Below are 24,100 nucleotides of genomic sequence, written 5' to 3'. Positions count from 1 at the left end.
AATGCTGTCTGTGAGCGGCCTTCACAATGACTAGGAACAGATAAAAAAAATTTGACCGCACTCCGCATGCGTGCCCGATCATCGGTGCGTGTGCGCAAAACTATGTGCCTGTGCACCGATGCTCGGGCAAGCATGCGCAGTGCGGCCGCATTTTTTTTAATGTGGTCGCAGCCTTTTTTTTTCAAGTTCGGGGAGGCCAAAGGGACCAAAGTGACAAAAGGGACCATTGGGGCCAAAGGGACCCAAAACCATTTCCTCCATTTTTGTCAGCAACAGACAAGGTAAGAGAAAATGGTGGGTCATGCAGGTCGGCCGGCATGGGCCGCAAAGATCGGCCGGCGTGGGTCCCGAAGGTCGGCCGGGTTGGGTCCCGAAGGTCGGCCGGGTTGGGTCCCGAAGGTTGGCTGGTTGGCAAAAATGGATCCCCAGAAAAAAAGTTTGATAAACACTGGTTTAGATCCTCAACTGCACCTCTGCCTTTTTGATAGGGAAAACATGGGAATAGTGGTTTCAGTGGGAGACACATCCTCCAGAGAGGAGGGAGCATGAGGGAATGAGAGGGAGAGGAAGAAAGGCAGCAGGTGAGGTTCAAGATGCACAAGTATTCCATGAGCGTGGCAGACCTGTGCCAAGGTCTGATGAAGGCAAAATGATGCATCAATGGAGGCGCAGAAACACTCATGTTGCAAATCGAATATATCAGAGACACAGGCCCAAGGGTTTCCCAGCCCCACCCACCGTCAGGAATTTCCGGCCCTGCTGAAGTCAATGGCTGAACCATCAAACCTCCCTCGTGGGTCCCTCCATGCCGGGGCCTGCCCACAGCGCCGAAGGAGACCCCGGCATGCCGGAGCCACAGTGACCTCTCTCTATGAGGTGCTGGCAGGGATTGGATTGGGTTTGTTCATTGTCACGTGTACCGAGGTACAGTGAAAAGTATTTTGATCTCTTCCCACTATATTGATGGTCACCCAATTTCAGCAAAGCATAGAGGTGACTTGCGCTGAATTTCTTTGCTGCTGGATCCGTTCGCGCTGCCTGTGGATCCTCAGTGGCATTACTTAGCATTTGAGAACCTTTGGCAAGGTCACAATGTTAAACACCGTTATCAGCATGTTGATTATGAGGTATGATCTACTGCAAATATTTACACACACTTACAGCAAACTCACAATGTTTCAACCGGGTTAACATCCCGGCCTTTGAATACAAAAAACACACATGTACGGTTGACGTAAGCGTGCCAGGCATCAGTCCCTCTCCCCCTAGCTCTCTTCCTCTCCGTGTCCCAGATCAGGTTTCAGCCCCTTGAAATCTCACCAGCCCAAGGCCTACCTCCAATTTCTCCTCTGCCAATTAAGCAGGTCCATTCCATGGATGGCATGAACAAAACCTCCTCCTCCTGTGGACTGAGGATTGTCAGATTGGGTTCCAGTCCTGTGCCTTTGACGGGCATTGTGGGCCCACTTTTCCTAAAATTAGATATCGCGTGGCAATGATAATCTCTGTGAGGTTACCTCCCTCAAGTCTAAGGCGTTCCTCCCCCACCCCCCATCCTGCTTCCACCATGGAACCATAATGACACCATCACACAGGCATCGGGCCAATGCAGTGACATTGAGGTAAGAGGGAGGTCCCCCTCCAACTTTTATGAAACGGACTCGAAGCGTAACGGCCACAAAAGTGGCATTGGAGCAACGGGAAAAACCGGGGGAAAAAGACAAAATGGCAGCGGCCAGAGACAAAGTGGAGCTGCAGGTGTTGGAGCAATGGGAAAAACCGGGGAAAAAAGACAAAATGGCGGCGGCCAGAGACAAAGTGGAGCTGCAGGAGTTTATTAAGCACTGCTTCGAGGAGCAGCGCGAGGAGATGGGTAAGGAAATGCTGGCGCCTATGCTTTCGGCAATTGAAGGACTAGGGATCACCCAGAAGGCCTACGAGGTTCAGATCCAGGAGGTACAAAAAAGAGTTGATCAGAACGAGGACGAGATCTCGGGCTTGGTGGTGAGAGTGGAGCAGAACGAGGCGCTACACAGGAGGTGGGCGGGAAGACTCGAAGACCTGGAGAACAGGTCGAGGAGAAAGAATCTGCGGATCCTGGGTCTCCCTGAAGGAGCGGAGAGGGCCGATGCCGGGGCATACGCAGGCACGATGTTCGGGGCGATGATGGGCAAGGAGGCCCCTTCGAGGCCGCTGGAGTTGGACGGGGCACACCGAGTGCTGGCGAGGAGGCCCCGGGCAAATGAGCCGCCAAGGGCGATGGTGGTGAGGTTCCACCGGTTCACGGACAGAGAGTGGGTCCTGAAATGGGCCAAGAAGGAGCGGAGCAGTAAGTGGGACAATGCAGAGATCCGAATATACCCGGACTGGAGCACGGAGGTTGCAAAGCGGAGAGCGGGTTTCAACCGGGCCAAAGCGGTGTTGCACCGGAAAGAAGTGAAATTCGGAATGCTGCAGCCAGCACGACTGTGGGTCACATACAAGGGCCAACACTACTACTTTGAAACGCCTGAAGAGGCGTGGACATTTATACAAACCGAAACGTTGGACTCTAACTGAGGGTTTGTGAGGGTGGGGGGGATATTTGAGGTTTGATGTGTGATGGTTGTTGTATATAGGGGGTCAATCACGCGCAGGAAATGTTACATGGGCTGGGGGAGAGAGACAAGGCCGCGACAGGAGCTGCGCCAGAGGGGGCGGAGCGGGCTTTGGAAAGCGCGGGGTTTTTGTTTTTCCTGCGCGCGGGAAGAAAGGTGGGTGGGGGAACTCCCACACGGGGAGGTCAATGGGATAGCGGGGGTAGCCGGGGTCAGCAGGTGTCAGCTGACTTACGGGAGTGACATGGGGGGAGCAAAAAACTAGACAGGGAAGGGGGGGGGGGGAAAGGGTTGCTGCTGCACTGGCCGAAAGGGAATGGGACATAGAAGAGGTGGTCGGGTCGGGGGTCCCCCGTCTGGGGGACTGGAGGGTGAGGGAGGCGTGGATACGGGACTGGCCCAGAAAAGGAGATGGCTAGTCGGCAGATGGGGGGGGGGGTGAGAGCCCCTCCAATCCGGCTGGTAACGTGGAACGTGAGGGGGCTGAATGGACCGGTGAAGAGGGCTCGAGTGTTCGCGCACTTAAAGGGACTGCAGGCGGACGTGGTCATGCTCCAAGAGACTCACCTGAAGGTGGCGGACCAGGTCAGGTTAAGAAAGGGATGGGTAGGACAGGTATTCCACTCGGGACTGGACGCGAAGAATAGAGGGGTGGCAATATTAGTGGGAAAGCGGGTGTCATTTGAGGCCAAGACTATTGAGGTGGACAATGGAGGGCGATATGTAATGGTGAGCGGTAGGCTGCAAGGGTAGTGTTGGTAAACGTATACGCCCCGAACTGGGATGATGCAGGATTCATGAAGCGCATGTTGGGGCGCATTCCGGACCTGGAGATAGGAGGCCTGATAATGGGAGGGGACTTCAATACAGTGTTGGATCCAGCACTGGACCGCTCCAAATCAAGGACTGGAAAGAGGCCGGCGGCGGCCAAGGTACTTAGGGGGTTTATGGATCAGATGGGGGGAGTGGACCCATGGCGGTTTGCAAGGCTGCAGGCCAGGGAATTTCCTTTCTTTTCCCATGTACATAAAGCCTACTCCCGGATAGATTTTTTTGTTCTGGGCAGGGCGCTCATCCCGAGGGCGGAGGGGACGGAGTATTCGGCCATAGCCGTTTCGGAACATGCCCCGCACTGGGTGGAACTGGAGCTGGGAGAGGAGAGGGACCAACGCCCGCTGTGGCGGCTGGATGTGGGACTGCTGGCGGACGAGGTGGTGTGTGGGAAGGTGAGGGGGTGTATCGAAAGGTACTTGGAGGCCAACGACAACGGGGAGGTGCGGGTAGGGGTGGTATGGGAGGCGTTGAAGGCGGTGGTCAGGGGAGAGCTAGTCTCCATTAGGGCTCATAGGGAGAAGACAGAGGGCATGGAAAGGGAGAGGTTAGTGGGGGAGATTTTGAGAGTGGACAGGAGATACGCAGAGGCCCCGGAGGAAAGATTACTTGGGGAAAGACGACGGCTCCAGACAGAGTTTGACCTGTTGACCACAGGGAAGGCGGAGACACAGTGGAGGAAAGCGCAGGGGGCGACCTATGAGTATGGGGAAAAGGCTAGTCGGATGCTGGCACACCAGCTCCGTAAAAGGATGGCAGCGAGGGAAATAGGGGGAGTCAAAGATGGAAAGGGAGCCACGGTTCGGAGTGCGACGAAAATAAACGAGGTATTTAAGGCCTTCTATGAAGAGCTGTACAGATCTCAGCCCCCAGCGGGGGAAGAGGGGATGAGACGATTCCTGGACCAACTGAGATTCCCGAGGGTGGAGGAGCAAGAGGTGGCTGGTCTGGGGGCACCAATTGGGTTGGAGGAGCTGAGCAAGGGTTTGGGGAGCATGCAGGCGGGGAAGGCCCCGGGACCAGACGGATTCCCGGTGGAGTTCTACAGGAAGTATGTAGACCTTTTGGCCCCGCTACTAGTGAGGACCTTTAATGAGGCAAGAGAGGAGGGGACCCTACCTCCGACAATGTTGGAAACGACAATTTCTTTGATCCTAAAGCGGGACAAGGACCCACTGCAATGTGGATCGTACAGGCCGATCTCGCTCCTCAATGTGGATGCAAAGTTGCTGGCAAAAGTGCTGGCCACAAGGATTGAGGACTGTGTCCCGGTGGTAATCCACGAGGACCAGACAGGATTTGTAAAGGGTAGGCAGCTAAACCCCAATGTGCGGCGGCTCTTAAACGTGATAATGATGCCATCGGTGGAGGGAGAAGCGGAGATAGTGGCAGCTATGGACGCGGAGAAGGCCTTTGACCGAGTAGAGTGGGAGTACCTCTGGGAGGTGCTGCGTAGGTTTGGGTTCGGGGTAGGGTTTATCAGTTGGGTTAAGCTCCTTTACAGAGCCCCGGTGGCGAGTGTAGTGACGAACCGGCGGAGGTCGGAGCACTTTCGACTGTACCGAGGGACGAGGCAGGGGTGCCCCCTGTCCCCCCTGTTGTTCGCATTGGCGATCGAGCCATTGGCCATGTCATTGAGGGTGTCTAATAAATGGAGGGGGGTGGTCCGAGGGGGAGAAGAGCATCGGGTGTCGCTATATGCGGATGACCTGTTGCTGTACGTGGCGGATCCAATGGAGGGGATGGTGGAGGTCATGCAGACTCTAAGGGAGTTTGGGGAGTTTTCGGGCTATAAGCTCAATGTAGGGAAGAGTGAGCTCTTTGTATTACAGGCGGGGGACCAAGAAAGAGGGATAGGGGACATACCGCTGAGGAGGGCGGAGGGGAGCTTTCGGTATCTGGGGATCCAGATAGCCAGGAGTTCGGGGGCCCTACATAAACTGAATCTGACGAGGTTGGCGGAGCAAATGGAGGAGGATTTTAAAAGATGGGACATGCTACCGCTCTCGCTGGCGGGTGGAGTGCAATCGGTCAAAATGGTGGTCCTTCCGAGGTTTTTGTTTGTGTTTCAGTGCCTTCCCATCGTGATCACTAAGGCCTTTTTTAAGAGAGTAGGCAGGAGTATTATGGGGTTTATGTGGGCGAATAAGACCCCGAGGGTAAGGAGAGGGTTCCTGGAACGCAGTAGGGACCGAGGAGGGTTGGCGCTGCCAAACCTGGGGAGCTACTACTGGGCAGCAAATGTGGTGATGATCTGCAAGTGGGTTATGGAGGGAGAGGGGGTGGCATGGAAGAGGATGGAGATGGCGTCCTGCAAAGGAACGAGCCTGGGGGCGTTGGTGACGGCACCGCTGCCGCTCTCGCCGACAAAGTATACCACGAGCCCGGTGGTGGCGGCAACGCTAAAGATCTGGGGCCAGTGGAGACGGCACAGGGGTGCAATGGGAGCCTCAGTGTGGTCCCCGATCAGGGGTAACCATCGGTTTGTCCCGGGGAAGATGGGACGTTCCAGAGCTGGCATCGGGCGGGGATCAGAAGAATGGGGGACCTGTTCATTGACGGAACATTTGCGAGCCTAGGGGCACTGGAGGAGAAGTTTGAGTTACCCCCGGGAAATGCCTTTAGATATATGCAGGTGAGGGCTTTTGTGAGGCGACAGGTGAGGGAATTCCCGTTGCTCTTGGCACAAGTAATTCAAGATAGGGTGATCTCGGGTGCATGGGTTGGGGAGGGCAAGGTGTCGGCAATACACCAGGAGATGAAAGAAGAGGGGGAAGCGCTGGTAGAAGAGTTGAAGGGTAAATGGGAGGAGGTGCTGGGGGAGGAGATCGAGGAAGGTCTGTGGGCTGATGCCCTGGGTAGTGTTAATTCCTCCTCCTCGTGTGCCAGGCTCAGCCTGATACAATTTAAGGTGGTTCACAGAGTTCACTTGACGGGGGCGAGGTTGAGCAGGTTCTTTGGGGTAGAGGACAGATGTGGAAGGTGCTCAGGGAGCCCGGCGAACCATGTCCATATGTTTGGCTCATGCCCGGCACTGGAGGGGTTCTGGAGAGGAGTGGCAGGAGCAATATCTCAGGTGGTGAAAGTCCGGGTCAAGCCAAGCTGGGGGCTAGCAATATTCGGAGTAGTGGACGAACCGGGAGTGCAGAAGGCGAAAGAGGCCGGTATTCTTGCCTTTACGTCCCTAGTAGCCCGGCGAAGGATCTTGCTAATGTGGAAGGAGGCGAAGCCCCCCCAGCGTGGAGGCCTGGATAAACAATATGGCCAGGTTCATAAAGTTGGAGAGGATCAAGTTCGCCTTGAGAGGGTCCGCGCAGGGGTTCTACAGGCGGTGGCAACCGTTCCTAGACTATCTCGCGGAGCATTAGAGGAAGGTCGGTCAGCAGCAGCAGCAACCTGGGGGGGGGGGAGCTGCCTGGGGGGGTGGATGAGCAAGAGATAACATGACGAGTCGGGGAAACAGGCACGTACGGGAGAGAGCCAGTGTACAAAGCTATGTAAATATACTATTTTGCCATGTATATATCTTGCTCCGCGCGATTCGTTTCTTTTTTTTTTGTTACGGGGGGGTGTGGTGGTGGTGGTGGTGGGGGGGGGGGGGGGGTTATTGTTTGTAAGGGAGAAAAATTGTGTTAAAAATGCAGTGGCATTGCCGCTTAATGATGCCTTGGACTCCCGAGGTTCTCACAACATTTTCCAACCTACTTGGCACAATAATACAAGTGAAGAATTACTCACCCTTTTCTATCTTGAGAGGACATTCAGCCTCTTCCTGCATTGTCTCCAGGTTCAAAGCACTATCGCCATGCTGTTGACCTCCATGGTCAGAGCTCCTCCCAGGCTGAACACGTTATAAAGGGAGGTCTCCTCTTTCCATCAGCTAGCAAAATAAGGACCTCACATGTGGTGGACACAGCACAGAGGAAGGTGTGGAGGGACTCATCATCAAAACGTGGGACTGTTCTTGTGCTTCCTCCCTGCATCGCCCCTCGCACCCTTGTCTCGGCCGTCTAGGAGGAGGAAACCATGCTAGAACTAAACTGCTGCTCTAAGTTAAGATGTTGATATGTTCATGGTCAAAGTTTCTGCAATCTGGCAAGAATCAGCTTGACATTTCTGCAGACTTTCACACACTTTACCTCAGAATAACTCACCTCAAATAATGTCTGGTATACTCTCTGCAACCAGTTCGAATTGGGCAGATGGCTGAAAGGTTTCCAATATCATGGGCTTGAAACCCACCCTCAAGTCCTGAATTGGTTAATTACCATTTCACACGGCACACGGCGATGGTGAGGTGGAAATCCACCAACTTCAGGTACAAGCCGACCCCCACCACAACATACTTATTCAGACCGACCTTTTTCTGAATGGAACTCTGATGAAAGATCATTGACCGAGGCCGTGAACTTTGGTCGCGATTCTCCGGAAAGATTTCTCAGTGTTGTAGAAAGCGGGAATTTCCGCGAGCTTCCCGTTGCTCGGCGTAGACAGGCTGACAACGCTATTCAACATTAATTGGCCCACTTAACGAGGCCTCACAAGCTTCTTGCTGCAAATGAAGGGTAGCCTACTGATTCACCGGCACCGCGCTCGCCAGCTCCCCGCTAACAAGGTCGAGCAGCACTTAAGCTGCACTTGCTCAGCCAATCCCAGCCAGCACGCAACAATGGCGTCGAGGATACCAGCCCCAAGATTTAGGGACATTGACCTCTGGAGGCTTCTGGATGCTGTGGCGGCCAAGAGGGATGTCCTGTTCGCCCGAGGGTCCAGGAGGGTCAGCGATAGGGTAGCCAGTGCCGCCTGGGACGAGGTGGCAGCGGCTTTAAGTTCAGGGAGTGTGACTGGCCTCCGGTACAGGAAAAAGGTCAATGACCTACACGAGTGAGGAGACATCAACGCCCCCCACTGCACCACCCTCTGACACCTTTCTGCCCCCACGGGAGAGTCCACCCTCTCTCCACCGTCAACGTCCCCCCCTGCAAACCCTTCCTCCACACCATCCCTCTTCAACCAACCCCCCCAACTCTTCCTTCACACATCCCCATCCACCACAGTGAACCAAGCATCTGTCTACCGATGTTCCCTCTGCTCTCCAACAGTCGCCAGGAGAGGGCCCAGACTGGCGATGGTGTGCCAGACATCAGGATCCTCACCACCTTCGAGGAACGTCGCCTGGAGATGACCAGTGTGGCCAAGGACATTGGGGTCACCTATGCGGAGGCTTGTGGAAGCCGCAGAGGTCAGGAACCACCGGGCCCTACCCGGAGGACCTGTTAAACGTGAGTTGTTAATGCCTGACTGCCTAACCCATCCCTCCCACTGGCCACATGTCCATTCTCCTGCAGGTCCTCCAGCCGATGGCGCTGTGTGGCACCCTCTCCAGTCTCCCATGAGAACATCACAGTGGCGAGCTCTGAGGATGCCACCGTACTAGCCGCGTCACAGCTGTCATCGCCAACCTCCACCAGCGCCACCCTGATGGGAAATGTTAGTGGTCAGGCTTCTGGGGCACATTCTGGTGAGCATCACACTGCTGCTATGATGCATCAGGTGGAGGCAGGAACTCCCAGACGAGACAGCAGTCGGAGGTCTGCTGGATCCCAAGACTCAGCTGGGTCCCAGCCTGATGCTGAGCCTGTGGAACAGGCTATCCCGGACCTGATGGAGACAATAGGGTGCGGCCGGGGCAGTCAGAGGGAGATCTCAGCATCATTCCAGCAGATCCAGAGGCGCTTGGAGGAGTCCCAGAGGCTACAGGCGCTGGAGATGACGCCGGCAATGCATGGCCCATACTGCTCGGGTGGCGACCACAGTGGAACGCCTGGTGCATGACATCGGCACCATTAGTGAAGTTGTCGCACCATCAATGACGGCCATGGCTACGGGTCTCAACAGAATGTCCGCCTCGCTGGGGGATGTGACCCAGTACCAGTCCGGCCTTGACGAGATTCTGCGGGACATGTCCTGTTCTCCGATGGTCATGGCCAAGGCGCTGCAGAGCTTGCCCCAGTTGCAGGTCGGCATGGCTGAGGCGCTGCAGAGCATGTCCCAGTCACTGAGGAGCATCACCGAGGGTGTTGACTTGATGGTGCGGACCATGGGGACCGCCAGGGTTGGCAGAGCCAGGTGGTGCAGGGGCAGCTGGGGCTCGAACCAGCTTCCCTTCAGTCCCAAGGTGAACCCCAGGGCCCTGTGGGCACCGAGCATGAGGAACGGGTGCCAGGTGCCAACCGGACCCGCCCCATGGAGTGGCAGCAGTGGCCACCAGCTCCCCCGAGTTTCACCCCTCTGATGAGCTCGACATGGCTGTGCATATGCCGCCGACAAGTGAGCCGGGGCCCTCCAGCCTCAGAACCCCCAGAGGATGCCCGCCAGGCGCATCGAAGGCCTCGGGATGTGGCAAAACAGCTGGCTGCCTACACCTCAGATGTGCATCCTGGGGACACACCTAGACGTAGTGGTAGAGTTAGGAGAGCTAAGCACATCGAGGATCACTGAGGGCACCGGGGGAGGGGGTGGGGGGTTAGGTCGGGGTTGAAGGAGCTGGGGTTGGGAGAGGGAGCAGCATAATCGGGAGGGTGCGGAATTGTAAAACACAATGAACACCTTTGTGCACAACTAGTATGATGCTCCTGTCACTTTCTTCTGCAATGCAGGCGAATCTCCAAACCCTTGGCCCATCTCTGCAGGAATCTACCCTTCCTTGTGGCACTCACGCACCCTCCGGCCATGCACATGTCCCCGGAGTTGTGTCCCATCCCCTGGGTTTTCGGATATTGGCTGTTGCGTGTGTGGTTTTGCCTCCTGCAGTGTTCAAGCACAGTGTCCATGCATCAAGGTGTGATTGGGATGCTAGGCAATGACTCCCACATGCTACATGGCTCGCCCGCCCACGGGGATCCACGTGGGTTGTGTGAAGTGCTCACTTAACCATGATCGCCAATTCCTGATCGGCAATAGCCTTCAGCCTGCATGGCCAGAGGGTGGTTGATGGGGCAGACGGGCAGGGACAAGGTTTGCCCCAGTAATGGGTACATACTATCCAGGGGTTGACATGGTGGTGCCACATGCGTTTGTCCCCCAGTGCCTCCCCCCCACCCTCCTATGGTAACCCGCCTTGGGGAGAGTTCCCCAACTCCCACCGAGCACTGGGTGGCAAGTCCAGCACCCCCGGGCTCTTTGCCTGTGAGCAGAGATGGCTATTTCACTCCTCGGAACTCCACAGAAGCCCTTCCGCGAGGTTCATGTTTTTCAAAAGGAGTACCTAATCGCTGCCAGCGTGACCACTTGCTGGGGAGGCCGCTGAATGACAGGAGGCTATTGAATATTGGCTAGCTCCTGGTGATCGTATGGAAATAGGGCTTAAGTGGTGATAATTAGTTTCTCACACGCTACGGCGAGTTCCTGATTTCGCCTACGGGAGTGGGCCGGTTGCATCGCAAACTGTTTGGCCCTTGGCGTGGTTCTCGTTTTCCGCCTCTCCCGCTATTCACAAGCCTCGTTTCGCTTGAGCGAGAGTGTAACGAGGCCGGAGAATCACACCCTCTGTTTCTCTCTCCACGGTTACTGACTGACCTGCTAAGTATTTCCAGTATTTTCTGTTTTTATTTCAGATTTACAGCACCAACAGTGTTTTCTCTACAATACATCTCTGAGAAAGTCCTCACCATTATGTTATCTTACTGAGAGCGCTATGGATGTGAAATTGTTCACCAATTGTCGACCTTCGTCATCTGCAGGAGATTTCACAGGGCAAAGATTGGCAGGAGCCAGCTGATGGACTATCCAGATAATGTTGTATTTGCCATTTTTATTCTACTTGTCTCCATTCCCATGGTCAAAGTTTCAAAGTGGGTGGATCAGAATGTAGGGCTTTTTAAAATCTGACAATTCCCATTACTCATAAGTTCCTTGCTGAAAGCACAGATCCAGAGTTTTCTTTATCGTAAAGTGTTATGTGCAAGATTAGAAAGTGAACATGGGCACAATTTTGCAGATGGGGAGGGGGCGAATCTGCTGTGAGTAGATTCTATGGGGAATGCAGTCGTCTAATATTAAATAAATTAATAGGGGGTCAATATTTCTGCATTTTACATCAAAAACTTTTCCACAGGGAACAACATTTTGAAAAAAAAATATTACACCACTGACAATCTATCAGTAGAATTTGAAAAATGAAGTGCATGGCTATGATGCAGGGCGATATTACAGAAACTTTCAACGTCTAGAGTGCCTTATGAGGATTCATAAACAGCTCATGGAGATTATCGGAAAAAAATGATGTTTCTGACTGGAATACTTTGTTGTACCTGTAAAACCTCAGGTACGTTCGACCAGTTTACCTATTCAAAGGTTTTACCTCGGGTGTCTCTATTTACGAGGAAACAAATCACAGACAAAATTTCAAAATCCAACAATATTTATTAACGGGTACCAATTTGTAGCACGTGTTATAAAATACCAATTTCCCTGTCTGTTTCAGTATTAACTCATTTTGGAGCCCTGAGGTGGTTTCATGACAAGTGGGAAGGGGCATGCTTACTGTAGGTTTTGACTCATTCCGAATTTCGTAGTACACGTATTTATCCTGAATAACCTCACCGGGGCACTTCTGTCCTAATTCCAGCCCTTTTTCTGGCCTTGGGCTAGGCACACCAGCTCCTTGCATCCATGGTTGGTATATGCCCACTAATCGCTAGTGAGAGTCGTTCTTAGGGAACAATAGTCAGAGATCCCATTATCCTTTGCTGTACACCACTCTTTGGTTGTTACACCTATAGGTGACACTCTTATTCGGGTGTACACAGAGGATGCCATTCTCACACTCGCCTGTGTCCGGTGGAGTGAACCACATGTATCCAGGGTATCGTAGGCTGATCTGCTCCTCTTCAATTGGTGTGGTCTCCATAATCGGGGGTTGTTGTGACCACTCTGAGATGAGTAATTCCACTAGAAAAGTAGTATGGAATTCATTCTGGAGATAAGCTTAAGGTAGCATCCGTTATTCTTATTACTACCTGATTCCTAACTTCCCCTTTTAAAAAAAACAAACATGTAGTACATTAACTTGCTAAAACAAAGAAAGAAATTAATTAGTGCAGGCAGATTTGGTCTCGACTCATTACTAACCTATCATGTTTGATCCTAAGAGCAGGCCTTCAACTGGAAAGGATAACAACGAAGTTCAGGTACTGACATTAGATTTTGTTGGGAAGCGTTAAGACATTACCAGCGCTTACTTCACAAACGTTCCGTGAAGCGATTGGAAATATGAATATTTCATGCTTTTATATGCTCAAGTTTGCAAAGACATGTCAGTTTGCTGCTGGATGAGAACACATTCAAAGCTTAGGGCCGGGTTTCTCCCTTTTGGGGACTAAGTCCCCACGCCGGCGGGAAAGCCGGCGCCAACCACTCCGGCGTCAACAGCCCCCGAAAGTAAGGAATTCTCCTTACTTTCGGGGGCTAGGTGGACGCCAGAGGGGTTGGCGCCGATCCACCGAAGGGACGGCGTGAGTTCGCACATGCGCGGAACGGTCGGCATGATCTCACGCATGCGCGGAATGGCCGGCGTGATTCCGCGCATGCGCAGACCGGCCGACAAATTTTCGTGCATGCACGGGGGTTCTCTTTTCCCCGCCGGCCCCCGAACAATATGGCGGAGCCCTACAGGGTCCCGGCACGGAAGAAAGAGGATCCCCGTAGAATAAGCTCGCCCGCAGATCAGTGGGCCCCGATCGCGAGCCAGGCCACCGTGGCCCCCCCCCCCCCCCCCCCCCGGAGTCGCATCCCCCACCGCCCCCCTGAGGAATGCCCCCGTATACTCACCTGCCAGGTCCCGCTGTACGTGAGGTGAGTAATTTACACCGGCGGGACTGGCCAAAAATGGACGGCCGCTCGGCCCATCAGGGCCCGGAAATTCGTCAGGGGAGCCGCTGTCAACGGCCCCCGACCGGCGTGGCGGGAATCCCGCCGCCACCCGAAAAACGGTGCCAGAGAATATGGCAGCTGGCGTTGGGGCGGCGGGGCAGTTTTTGCGCCTCCCCCCGGGGATTCGCCGACTCCCGGGGGGTCGGTGAATCCCAGATCTGTGAACTGTGCACATTGCCAGGCACTGCTTTTGCTTCACGTCCACAATTGATTCATTTTCAGCAAGTGTCTTTGGCAATTTTCTCCTATATGGCTGTTGTCTTGACCATCACTGTTCCCAAGTAACACAAAAGTAAATTTGTCAGAATATAAGCATTTACCAAGGATCTAAACATTCCAGTGGCATTCAAATTAAGTCCAAACCTAAATATATCTAAGAGATTTCAAATGGGTGACCCATTGCAAATTGTCAATTCTGTGGGGACAGGAAATTGGCGACCTCATGGACGCGATCCAATGGCCATGCTGCACCCGAGAAGCATCTCACCGCGCGGAGCGTGGCTGATAAAAGCCGGGAGACCCTGCTCCAGGGATCTACCCACTCGCAACGCTTTGCGAGATCCAAATCTCTTGCTCCGGCGAGCGCAGCTACTCAGTACACAAAATGGGGCTATGTGTGACCTTGGCCGTGCGTTTCCCGCTGAGGCTCCTTTTACACCACGAATCGCCATGTGTTTCTCGCACTCGCTATGGGGCTTTGTTCCCAATTCGTTGAATCGCACACATGATGTCTAGCATGAACAGCAGGTCAAGACTAGGGAGGTAGCTGGGGGAGAAGGCTGTAGGTTTATTTCTGGGTCCAGGAGGAACACTCCTGTTTCTCCTGGTTTCACATATGACCAAATGCTTGGCTTAAGGGGTAGATTTTTAAGGAACGTCGTAAAGGAGGAAAGAGAGGTAGGGCTTGAATTATGCAGCATCCTGCAGGCATATTTGAAAATAAGGAGATGTTTGTAAAATAACATGGGAGGGCTGTCACCCACCCTCAACCTGTCTTCCAGAACATAATAATAATAATCACTTATTGTCACAAGTAGGCTTGAATGAAGTTACTGTGAAAAGCCCCTTCTGGTCGGTGAGTGAGTAAGGCATCGGGCAGCCTGTCCGCCCTTGGGCCTATTGAGGCCCATTGTGGCCAATTAATATGTCCATCAGAGGCAACACCTCCACAATCGCATCCACTCCATGGCCTCTGAAGCACAGTCCGTTCCCCCCCCCCCCCCCCCCCGCCCCCACCCCAATCTAGCTGTGGTCTGTCAAGCAGACCATTCCAAAATCCCTGGAAATACCTGAAGTCTAGGATCCATCAATCTGCGTACAGTCCCAAAAGTGGACATTACTCGATCCTGGTGCTGCTGGGACTCGAAAGCAGGACTTTCTCCCAGACTCAATTAAGGCTAATCCAGAATAAATCACTGTGGGACAGGCAGGTTTTGGGTGACTGGGCTGACTACAGACGTTTTGGTTGAGGGATACGAATTAGAGGCAGGAGTAGGCCATTCATTCTCTCAAGCTTGCTCCACCATTGTGGTAAACCACTGTTGCACCTCTATTAGGTGATGTATGGTAGGACCTGTACTACAGGTACGACGGTAGTCCCTGCCTGCTGGCTCCGCCCAGTAGGCAGAGTATAAGTACGTGTGTCCTCCATGCTGCCGCCATTTCGCCAGCTGCTGTGGGAGGCCACACGTCTTAGAGCAATAAAGCCTCAGTTGTACCCAACTCAAGTCTTTGTGCAATGGATCGTGCATCAATTTATTGCTCTAAGATGTGTGGCCTCCCACAACAGCTGGCAAAAATGGCTGCAGCATGGAGGACACACATATTGATACTCCGCCTTTGATAAGATCTTGATTGATCTGACTGTGACCTTTCCTCTCTACTCCCTACAACCCGTGACTCTCTTGTGACTCAAGAATCTATCCAACGTGGCCTCATAAATATTCAATGACTCTGCCTTCACTGCTCTCTGGGAAAAGAATTCCACATACTCACGACCTACTGAGAGAAAACATTTTTCCTCATCTCTGTCATGACTGGGAGGCCCTTTATTTTTAAACTGTGTGCCCAAGGGGAGCAGCCACTCAGCATCTGCCCTGTCAAGTCCCCTCAGTATGAGAGAAAACTAACACGAAATATAAAAAAGATAGTAAAAGATTCGACAAGTGCATAAAAAGGAAAAGTGAAGTGACATTGAGCCCTTAAAGGGTGAGGCTCAGGGATTAATGGGGGGAAGAAATGAAATGGCAGAGGCTTGCTTTGAATAAGTATTTTGCATCTGTCTTCACATTATAAGACACAAAAAGCATCCCAAGAATATTCAGAAAGCTGGGGGCAAAAAATAAGAGAGGAACTTTGGCAGCACGGTAGCATAGCGGTTAGCGCAATTGCTTCACAGCTCCAGGGTCCCAGGTTCGATTCCCGGCTGGGTCACTGTCTGTGCGGAGTCTGCACATTCTCCCCGTGTGTGCGTGGGTTTTCTCCGGGTGCTCCGGTTTCCTCCCACAGTCCAAAGATGTGCAGGTTAGGTGGATTGGCCATGCTAAATTGCCCTTAGTGTCCAAAATTGCCCTTAGCGTTGGTTGAGTGGGGTTACTGGGTTATGGGGATAGGGTGGTGTGGGATTGGGTAGGGTGCTCTTTCCACGAGCCGGTGCAGACTCAATGGGCCGAATGGCCTCCTTCTGCACTGTAAATTCTATGAAATTCTATGAAAACTGAAAACGATCATGATCCCTAGAGAAAAGATAATAGGACTAAAGATCACCAGGTCTCCTGGACCTGATGCCCTCCATCTTAGGGTCTTAGGAGAAAGTGGCTGCAGGATGCATTGGTTGTAATGTTCCAAAATTCCCTAGTTTCTGGAAAGGTGCCAGTGGATTGGAAACACTGTTATTCAAGAAAGGAGGGAGACAGAAAGCAGGAAACTATTGGTCAGTTAGTTTAATATCTTTCACTGGGAAATGCTAGAATTTCTTATTCATTATGATCTTCAATAGAAGATGGGCTACGGGTGGATCCTTCTATTATTTATTTTTAAAAATGACACTTGTAGCAATTCTAAACCAGCATAGAATTGAAGTATCAGTGCTAATACAGTTTTATTGGGAGTATTTCATCATTATTTTTCTATTATTTTAGATAGTTTGACATCTGTAATAATTTTGGGTTTCTGTGGCAGTGCTGTTTCACCTTGCTAACACTTAGTGTCACAGAATCATACAGCACAAAAAAGGCCCTTTTGTTCTGATGCACGATCAATGACCACTAAAGCGAGGTTGTAGTCCAACTGAAGGCTTTAATAAGCTAGATGTTTCTCCCAGCAGCTCAGGTACAGAATGAAGGCTGCTGGGGCGGCATGGGCTCTTATACCCCGCCTAGCAGGGCGGAGCTACCATACCTCCTAACCAATAGAAAGCATACAGTTTCCACCAATGGTGCTCCAGCCTATCAGTTACCGTAATACCACTAATACCACATTCACCCCCTGTTAAAAAAAGGTGGGGGTGGTGGCCTGGTAGAATTAGTTATGGAGGTACCGCAATACCTCCGTACAGTGTTTTGTAACTATTTACAATTCTGATAGCTATTTACAATTGATGATTTAATTTTGCAGTTTACAGTTTACAATTTAAAATGGAGCAATCAGTTTACAGTTTACAGTTTACAATTTAAAATGAAGCAATCAGTCGATTGGGGGCCCTGGTCATCCTCTGTGATCGTCGGAGCTTCGGCGGTGACTCCGGTGGAGGCTCAGGCGTCTGTGACTCCGGGGGCGTGGCTTCGATCTCCATGGCAGCTTCGGCACCCCTAGATGGCGCTGGTGGGGAAAACGGTTGACCTGGGAAGGGAGCGCCTGCGGGGAGCGTCGGTAGGGTGGGGGGGCCTAGACGGGGCCGGCGGAAGGACCGATCCTCCTGTAAGGTGTCCCGGTGGAGGTGAGGGTGGGACTGGTGGCTGGGGTGTGCGTGGGGCTCTGGCGGGCGCCAGGTCTCGTAGGGAGACCGTATCCTGTCGGCCGTCGGGGTATGCCACGTAGGCGTACTGGGGGTTAGCATGAAACAGATGGACCCTCTCGACCAACGGGTCCGACTTGTGCGCCCGCACGTGTTTTCGGAGCAGGATGGGTCCAGGTGCAGCCAGCCAGGTCGGGAGCGAGGTCCCAGAGGAGGACTTCCTGGGGAAGACAAGGAGACGTTCGTGAGGTGTCTAGTTGGTGGTGGTACAAAGCAGTGACCGGATGGAGTGGAGGGCATCCGGGAGGACTTCCTGCCAGCGGGAGACTGGGAGGTTCCTGGACCGTAGGGCCAGTAGGACGGTCTTCCAGACGGTTCCGTTCTCCCTCTCTACCTGTCCGTTTCCCCGGGGGTTGTAACTGGTCGTCCTGCTCGAGGCGATGCTCTTGCTGAGCAGGAATTGACGCAGTTTGTAGCTCATAAAGGAGGACCCCCTATCACTATGTATGTAAGTGGGGAAGCTGAACAGTGCAAAGATGCTATGGAGGGCCTTGATGACGGTGGTTGCGGTCATGTTGGGGCAGGGGATGGCGAATGGGAACTGGGAGTACTCATCAATCACGTTCAGGAAGTACGTGTTACGGTCAGTGGTGGGGAGAGGGCCTTTGAAGTCCATGCTGAGGCGTTCAAAGGGACGGGAAGCCTTTATCAGGTGCGCTCTCTCTGGCTGGTAGAAGTGCGGTTTGCACTCCGCACAGATTTGGCAGTCCCTGGTGGCAGTCCTGACCTCCTCGATGGAGTAGGGCAGGTTGCGGGTCTTGACAAAATGGAAAAGGCGAGTGACCCCTGGGTGGCAGAGGTCCTCATGGAGGGCTCGGAGGCAGTCCACTTGTGCGTTGGCACATGTGCCGCGGGACAGGGCGTCAGGAGGCTCATTTAGCTTCCCGGGACGGTACAAGATCTCGTAGTAGTAGGTGGAGAGTTCTATCCTCCACCGCAAGATCTTGTCGTTTTTTATCTTGCCCCGCTGTGCATTATCAAACATGAAAGCAACCGACCGTTGGTCAGTGAGGAGAGTGAATCTCCTGCCGGCCAGGTAATGCCTCCAATGTTGCACAGCTTCTACTATGGCCTGGGCCTCCTTTTCGACTGAGGAGTGGCTGATTTCGGAAGCATGGAGGGTACGTGAGAAGAAGGCCACTGGTCTGCCCGCTTGGTTGAGGGTGGCCACCAGAGCTACGTCAGGCGCATCGCTCTCGACCTGGAAGGGGAGGGACTTGTCGATGGCATGCATCTTGGCCTTTGCAATGTCTACTTTGATGTGGCTGAAGGTCTGGCGGGCCTCTATCGACAGGGGAAAAACTGTGGATTGGATCAGGGGACGGGCCTTGTCCGCATAGTTGGGGACTCACTGGGCGTAGTAACTGAAAAACCCTAGGCAGCGCTTCAGGGCCTTGGAGCAGTGAGGGAGGGGGAACTCCATAAGGGGGCGCATGCGTTCAGGTTCGGAGCCTATAACTCCATTTCGCTCGACGTAGCTGAGGCTGACTAGGGAGTCGGTGCTAAACACGTATTTATCCTTGTTGTATGTAAGGTTAAGGATTTTTGCGGTCTGGAGGAATTTTCGGAGGTTGGTGTCGTGGTCCTGCTGGTCGTGGCCGCAGATGGTGACATTATCGAGATAAGGGAATGTTGCCCGTAAACCGTACCGGTCAACCATTCGGTCCATCTCGCGCTGGAAGACCGAGACCCCGTTGGTGACGTCGAAGGGAACCCTTAAGAAGTGGTAGAGCCGCCCATTTGCCTCGAAGGCAGTGTATTTGCGGTCACTAGTGCGGATGGGGAGCTGGTGGTAGGCGGACTTGAGAGCCACCGTGGAGAAGACCTTATAATGCGCGATTCTGTTTACCAGGTCGGATATGCGGGGGAGAGGGTACGCGTCCAGCTGCGTAAACCTGTTAATGGTCTGACTGTAGTCGGTGACCATCCTATGCCTCTCCCCAGTCTTTACCACCACTACTTGAGCTCTCCAGGGGCTGTTACTGGCTTCAATTTCCCCCTTCCCTCAGTAGCCTTTGGACCTCTGACCTAATAAAGATCCGGTCCTGGGCACTGTACCGTCTGCTCCTGGTGGCGACGGGTTTGCAATCCGGGGTGAGGTTCGCAAACAGGGAAGGGGGGTCGACCTTAAGGGTCGCGAGGCCGCAGACAGTAAGGGGGGGTATAGGGCCGCCGAATTTGAAGGTTAGACTTTGGAGGTTACACTGGAAGTCTAAACCCAGGAGTGTAGCCGCGCAGAGGTTGGGAAGGACGTAGAGACGGAAGTTTTTGAACTCCCTTTCCTGGACTGTGAGGTTTTCTCCACAAAACCCCTTTATCTCCACTGAATGTGAATCGGCAGCCAGAGAGAATTTCTGATTCACGGGGTGGATGAGGAGAGAACAGCGCCTTACCGTGTCGGGGTGTATGAAGCTCCCCGTGGTCCCAGAGTCGATTAGGCAGGACGTCTCGTGCCCGTTGATGAATACAGTCGTTGTAGCAGTTGTGAGTGTTCGAGGCCGGGACTGATCCAGGGTCACCGAGGCTAATCGCAGCAGTTGAGAGTTCCCTTCGGGCAGTGCGTGGTCAGCCAAGCTGGGGTCCTGGGGGTTCATCCAAGATGGCGGCTCCCATTGGTCGCACATGGCTGGGGTTGCACAAAATGACGGCGCCTATCCCTCTAACGTGGCGTCCGCAGGACAAGATGGCGGCCCCCGGAGTCCGCACGTGGCCCTGGAATAGGAAGATGGCGGCGACTGCTGGCTGCACGGGGACCGTGGAGAAGTTGGTGGTGGCCGTCCGCATTCGCCGCCAGAGACCGCGGCAACCACACGGGCCTGACATACCCCCACGAAATGGCCCTTTTTGCCGCATCCCTTGCAGGTGGATGCACGGGCCGGGCAGTGCTGGCGGGGGTGCTTGGTCTGCCCGCAAAAGTAGCAGCGGGGCCCTCCGGGGTTGCCAGGCTGCCTTGCAGCGCAGGCCTGTGGGGGGGATGGGGGATGTCTCGGGGTCGGCTGCGGAGGGGTTCCACGCTGCCCAGGGGCCTGCCGCGCGGTCGGGAATGTAAGCGCGGGTGTTCCTGGAGGCCATGTCCAGGGAGCCGGCAAGGACCTGTGCCTCCTTGAGACCCAGAGTGTCTTTTTCTAGCAGTCGCTGGCGAATTTGTGAGGATAGCATACCTGCCACAAAAACGTCCTGGACCAAGAGTTCAGTGTGTTCGCTCGCCGAAACTTGCGGGCAGCTGCAGTTTCTCCCCAACACCAGGAGTGCACGGTAGAATTCTTCCAGTGATGTTGCTGTATGTGACGGATCCAGTGGAGGGGATGGTTGAGGTAATGCAGATCCTACGGGAGTTTGGAGACTTTTCGGGCTATAAGCTCAATGTGGGAAAGAGTGAGCTCTTTGTGATCCATCCGGGGGACCAGGGAACAGGGATAGAGGACCTACCGTTGAGGAGGGCGGAAAGGAGCTTTCGATATTTGGGGATTCAGGTAGCTAGGAGTTGGGGGGCACTGCACAAACTCAATTTGACGCGATTGGTGAAACAGATGGAGGAGGATTTTAAAAGGTGGGACATGTTGCCACTCTCGCTGGCAGGTAGGGTACAGTCGGTTAAAATGGTGGTCCTCCCGAGATTTCTTTTTGTATTCCAATGCCTCCCAATTGTGATCACTAAGGCCTTTTTTAAGAGGGTAAGCAGGAGCATTACGGGATTTGTGTGGGCGAGCAAGACCCCGCGGGTAAGGAGGGGGTTCTTGGAGCATAGCAGAGATAGAGGAGGGTTGGCATTGCCGAATCTGGGTGGTTATTATTGGGAAGCCAACGTGACAATGATCCGTAAGTGGGTGATGGAGGGAGAGGGGGCAGCGTGGAAGAGGTTGGAGAGGGCGTCCTGTAAAGGAACTAGCCTGGGGGCGCTGGTGACGGCACTGCTGCCGCTCTTGCCGACAAGGTACACCACGAGCCCGGTGGTGGCGGCAACGCTAAAGATCTGGGGGCAGTGGAGACGGCACAGGGGTGCGATGGGAGCCTCGGTGTGGTCCCCGATCAGAGATAACCATCGGTTTGTCCCAGGTAGGATGGACGGGGGGTTTCAGAGCTGGCATCGGGCAGGGATTAGAAGAATGAGGGACCTGTTCATCGATGGGACTTTTGCGAGCTTAGGGGCGCTGGAGGAGAAATTTGGACTACCCCCGGGAAATGCCTTCAGGTACATGCAAGTGAGGGCGTTTGTGAGGCGGCAGGTGAGGGAATTCCCGCTGCTCCCGGCACAGGGGATTCAAGACAGGGTGATTTCGGGCATATGGGCCGGGGAGGGAAAGGTGTCGGCGATATACCAGGAGATGAAAGAAGAGGGGGATGCTTTGGTAGAGGAGCTGAAAGGTAAATGGGAAGAGGAGCTGGGTGAGGAGATTGAGGAGGGGCTGTGGGCTGACGCCCTAAGTAGGGTTAATTCCTCTTCCTCGTGTGCCAGGCTTAGCCTGTTTCAGTTCAAGGTAGTTCACAGAGTGCATATGAAGGGGGCGAGGCTGAGTAGGTTCTTTGGGGTGGAGGACAGATGTGGGAGGTGCTCAGGAAGTCCGGCGAACCATGTCCATATGTTTTGGTCATGCCCGGCACTGGAGGGGTTCTGGAGGGGAGTGGCAGGAGCAATATCTAAGGTGGTGAAAGTCCGGGTCAAGCCAAGATGGTGGCTAGCACTATTTGGAGTAGTGGACGAGCCGGGAGTGCAGGAGGCGAAAGAGGCCGGCATTCTGGCCTTTGCGTCCCTAGTAGCCCGGCGAAGGATCTTGCTAATGTGGAAGGAGGCGAAGCCCCCCAGCGTGGAGGCCTGGATAAATGATATGGCTGGGTTTATCAAGTTGGAAAGGATAAAGTTTGCCTTTAGAGGGTCTGCGCAGGGGTTCTACAGGCGGTGGCAACCGTTCCTAGACCATCTCGCTAAGCGTTAGATGAAGGTCGGACAGCAGCAGCAACCCAGGGGGCTTGGGGGGGAGGGGGGGTCATCGTTCGTGGGGGGTGTAGGGGGGTTCCTGTGGGGGGTATGTGAGCAAGAAAGCACATGAATGATCCGGAAACTGACATGTACGGGAAGAATCCATTGTACAAAGTTCTGTATTTTATAGACTTGCCATGTTCATGTCTTGCCACGCAAGTTCTTTTTTTACCGGGGGGGGGGGTTTGTTTGCAAGGTGGAAAATATTGTTACTGAAAAATTCTTAATTAAAATATATTTTTCAAAAAAGAATTCTTCCAGCGATTCCCCAGGGGTTTGTCACCTTGTTGCAAGCAGGTGCCGGGTGTAGACCTGGTTTACCGGGCGAATATAATGTCCTTTTAGCAGCGCTATTGCTGCATCAAAGTGTTCTGCTTCCTCGATGAGGGTGTGAATCTCCGGGCTCACCCTTGAGTGCAGGACTTGCATTTTCTGCTCTCCGGTGGGTGTGTTTTCGGCCGTCCCGAGATACCCTTTAAAGCACGCCAGCCAGTGCTTGAAGATTGCCGCTGAGTTCGCCGCGTGGGGGCTAAGTTGCAGACACTCTGGCTTGATTCGGAGTTCCATCCTTTTTTTAAAAAAAACTAGCTTATTAAATTGATGCACGATCAATGACCACTAAAGCGAGGTTGTAGTCCAACTGAAGGCTTTAATAAGCTAGATGTTTCCCCCAGCAGCTCAGGTACAGAATGAAGGCTGCTGGGATGGCACGGGCTCTTATACCCTGCCTAGCAAGGCGGAGCTACCATACCTCCTAACCAATAGAAAGCCTACAGTTTCCACCAATGGTGCTCCAGCCTATTAGGTACCGTAATATTTCCAATACCACAGGCTCATTGTGTCTGCGCCGGTCAAAAACAACCACATAACTTATTCTAATCCCATTTTCCACCACTTGGCCCATAGCCTTGTGTGCCCTGATCACTAGTGCACATCTAAATATTTCATAAATGTTATGAGAGTGTGCCTTTACCACCTTTTCAGGCAGCGAGTTCTAACCCCCACCACCCTCTGCATAAAAATGTTTTTCCTCGCATCCCCTCTAAACCTCCTGCCCCTTACCTTAAATCTATGCCCCCTGGTCATTGAACCCTCCACCAAGAAGAAATGTTTCTTCCTGTCTACTCTATCTATGCCCGTCATAATTTCATACATCTCAATCATGTCCCCCTCAATCTCCTCTGCTCCAAGAAAAACAATCCACGTCTATACAATCTATCTTCATAACTAAAACTCTCCAGCCCAGGCAACATCCAGGTAAATCTCCTCTGCACCCTTTCCAGTGCTATCACATCCCTCCTATAATGTGGATTCCAGAACTGCACACAATACTCTAGCTGTGGCCTAACCAACGTTTTATACAGTTGTCATTGTCACTTGCTGACAACACTATTGTGCGGGCTCCAGCCCCCAGCGATGAGCTATGGCACTGCATGCATGAAATTATTTCAAAAGAAAATGAAATGGTTAAATCTGTTATATAATCTGTTTTCACTCAGCATTTCCTTGGAGGCAGAGATAGATAGAATTTGTAAGGCAATTAGTTGCCAGTGATGTCGGATGGTGCTTGTTACAGACAATGAGGCCACGTCTTTGGAGGCATTCAGTCAATGCAATGTAGGAGGGGCTGTACACAGTCAACCCGTGCTGAGCTTGTCAAAAGGCCTGAACAGATGTCAGCATAAATGAGGGCCTTATATTGTGACAAGAAGCCTTTCTTTTCAATACCTCCACTTCCACTTCGAG

The sequence above is a fragment of the Scyliorhinus torazame genome, chromosome 2, assembly GCF_047496885.1.
Source record: "Scyliorhinus torazame isolate Kashiwa2021f chromosome 2, sScyTor2.1, whole genome shotgun sequence".
Taxonomy (NCBI): Eukaryota; Metazoa; Chordata; class Chondrichthyes; order Carcharhiniformes; family Scyliorhinidae; genus Scyliorhinus; species Scyliorhinus torazame.
Note: the sequence above shows the minus strand (reverse complement) of the source record.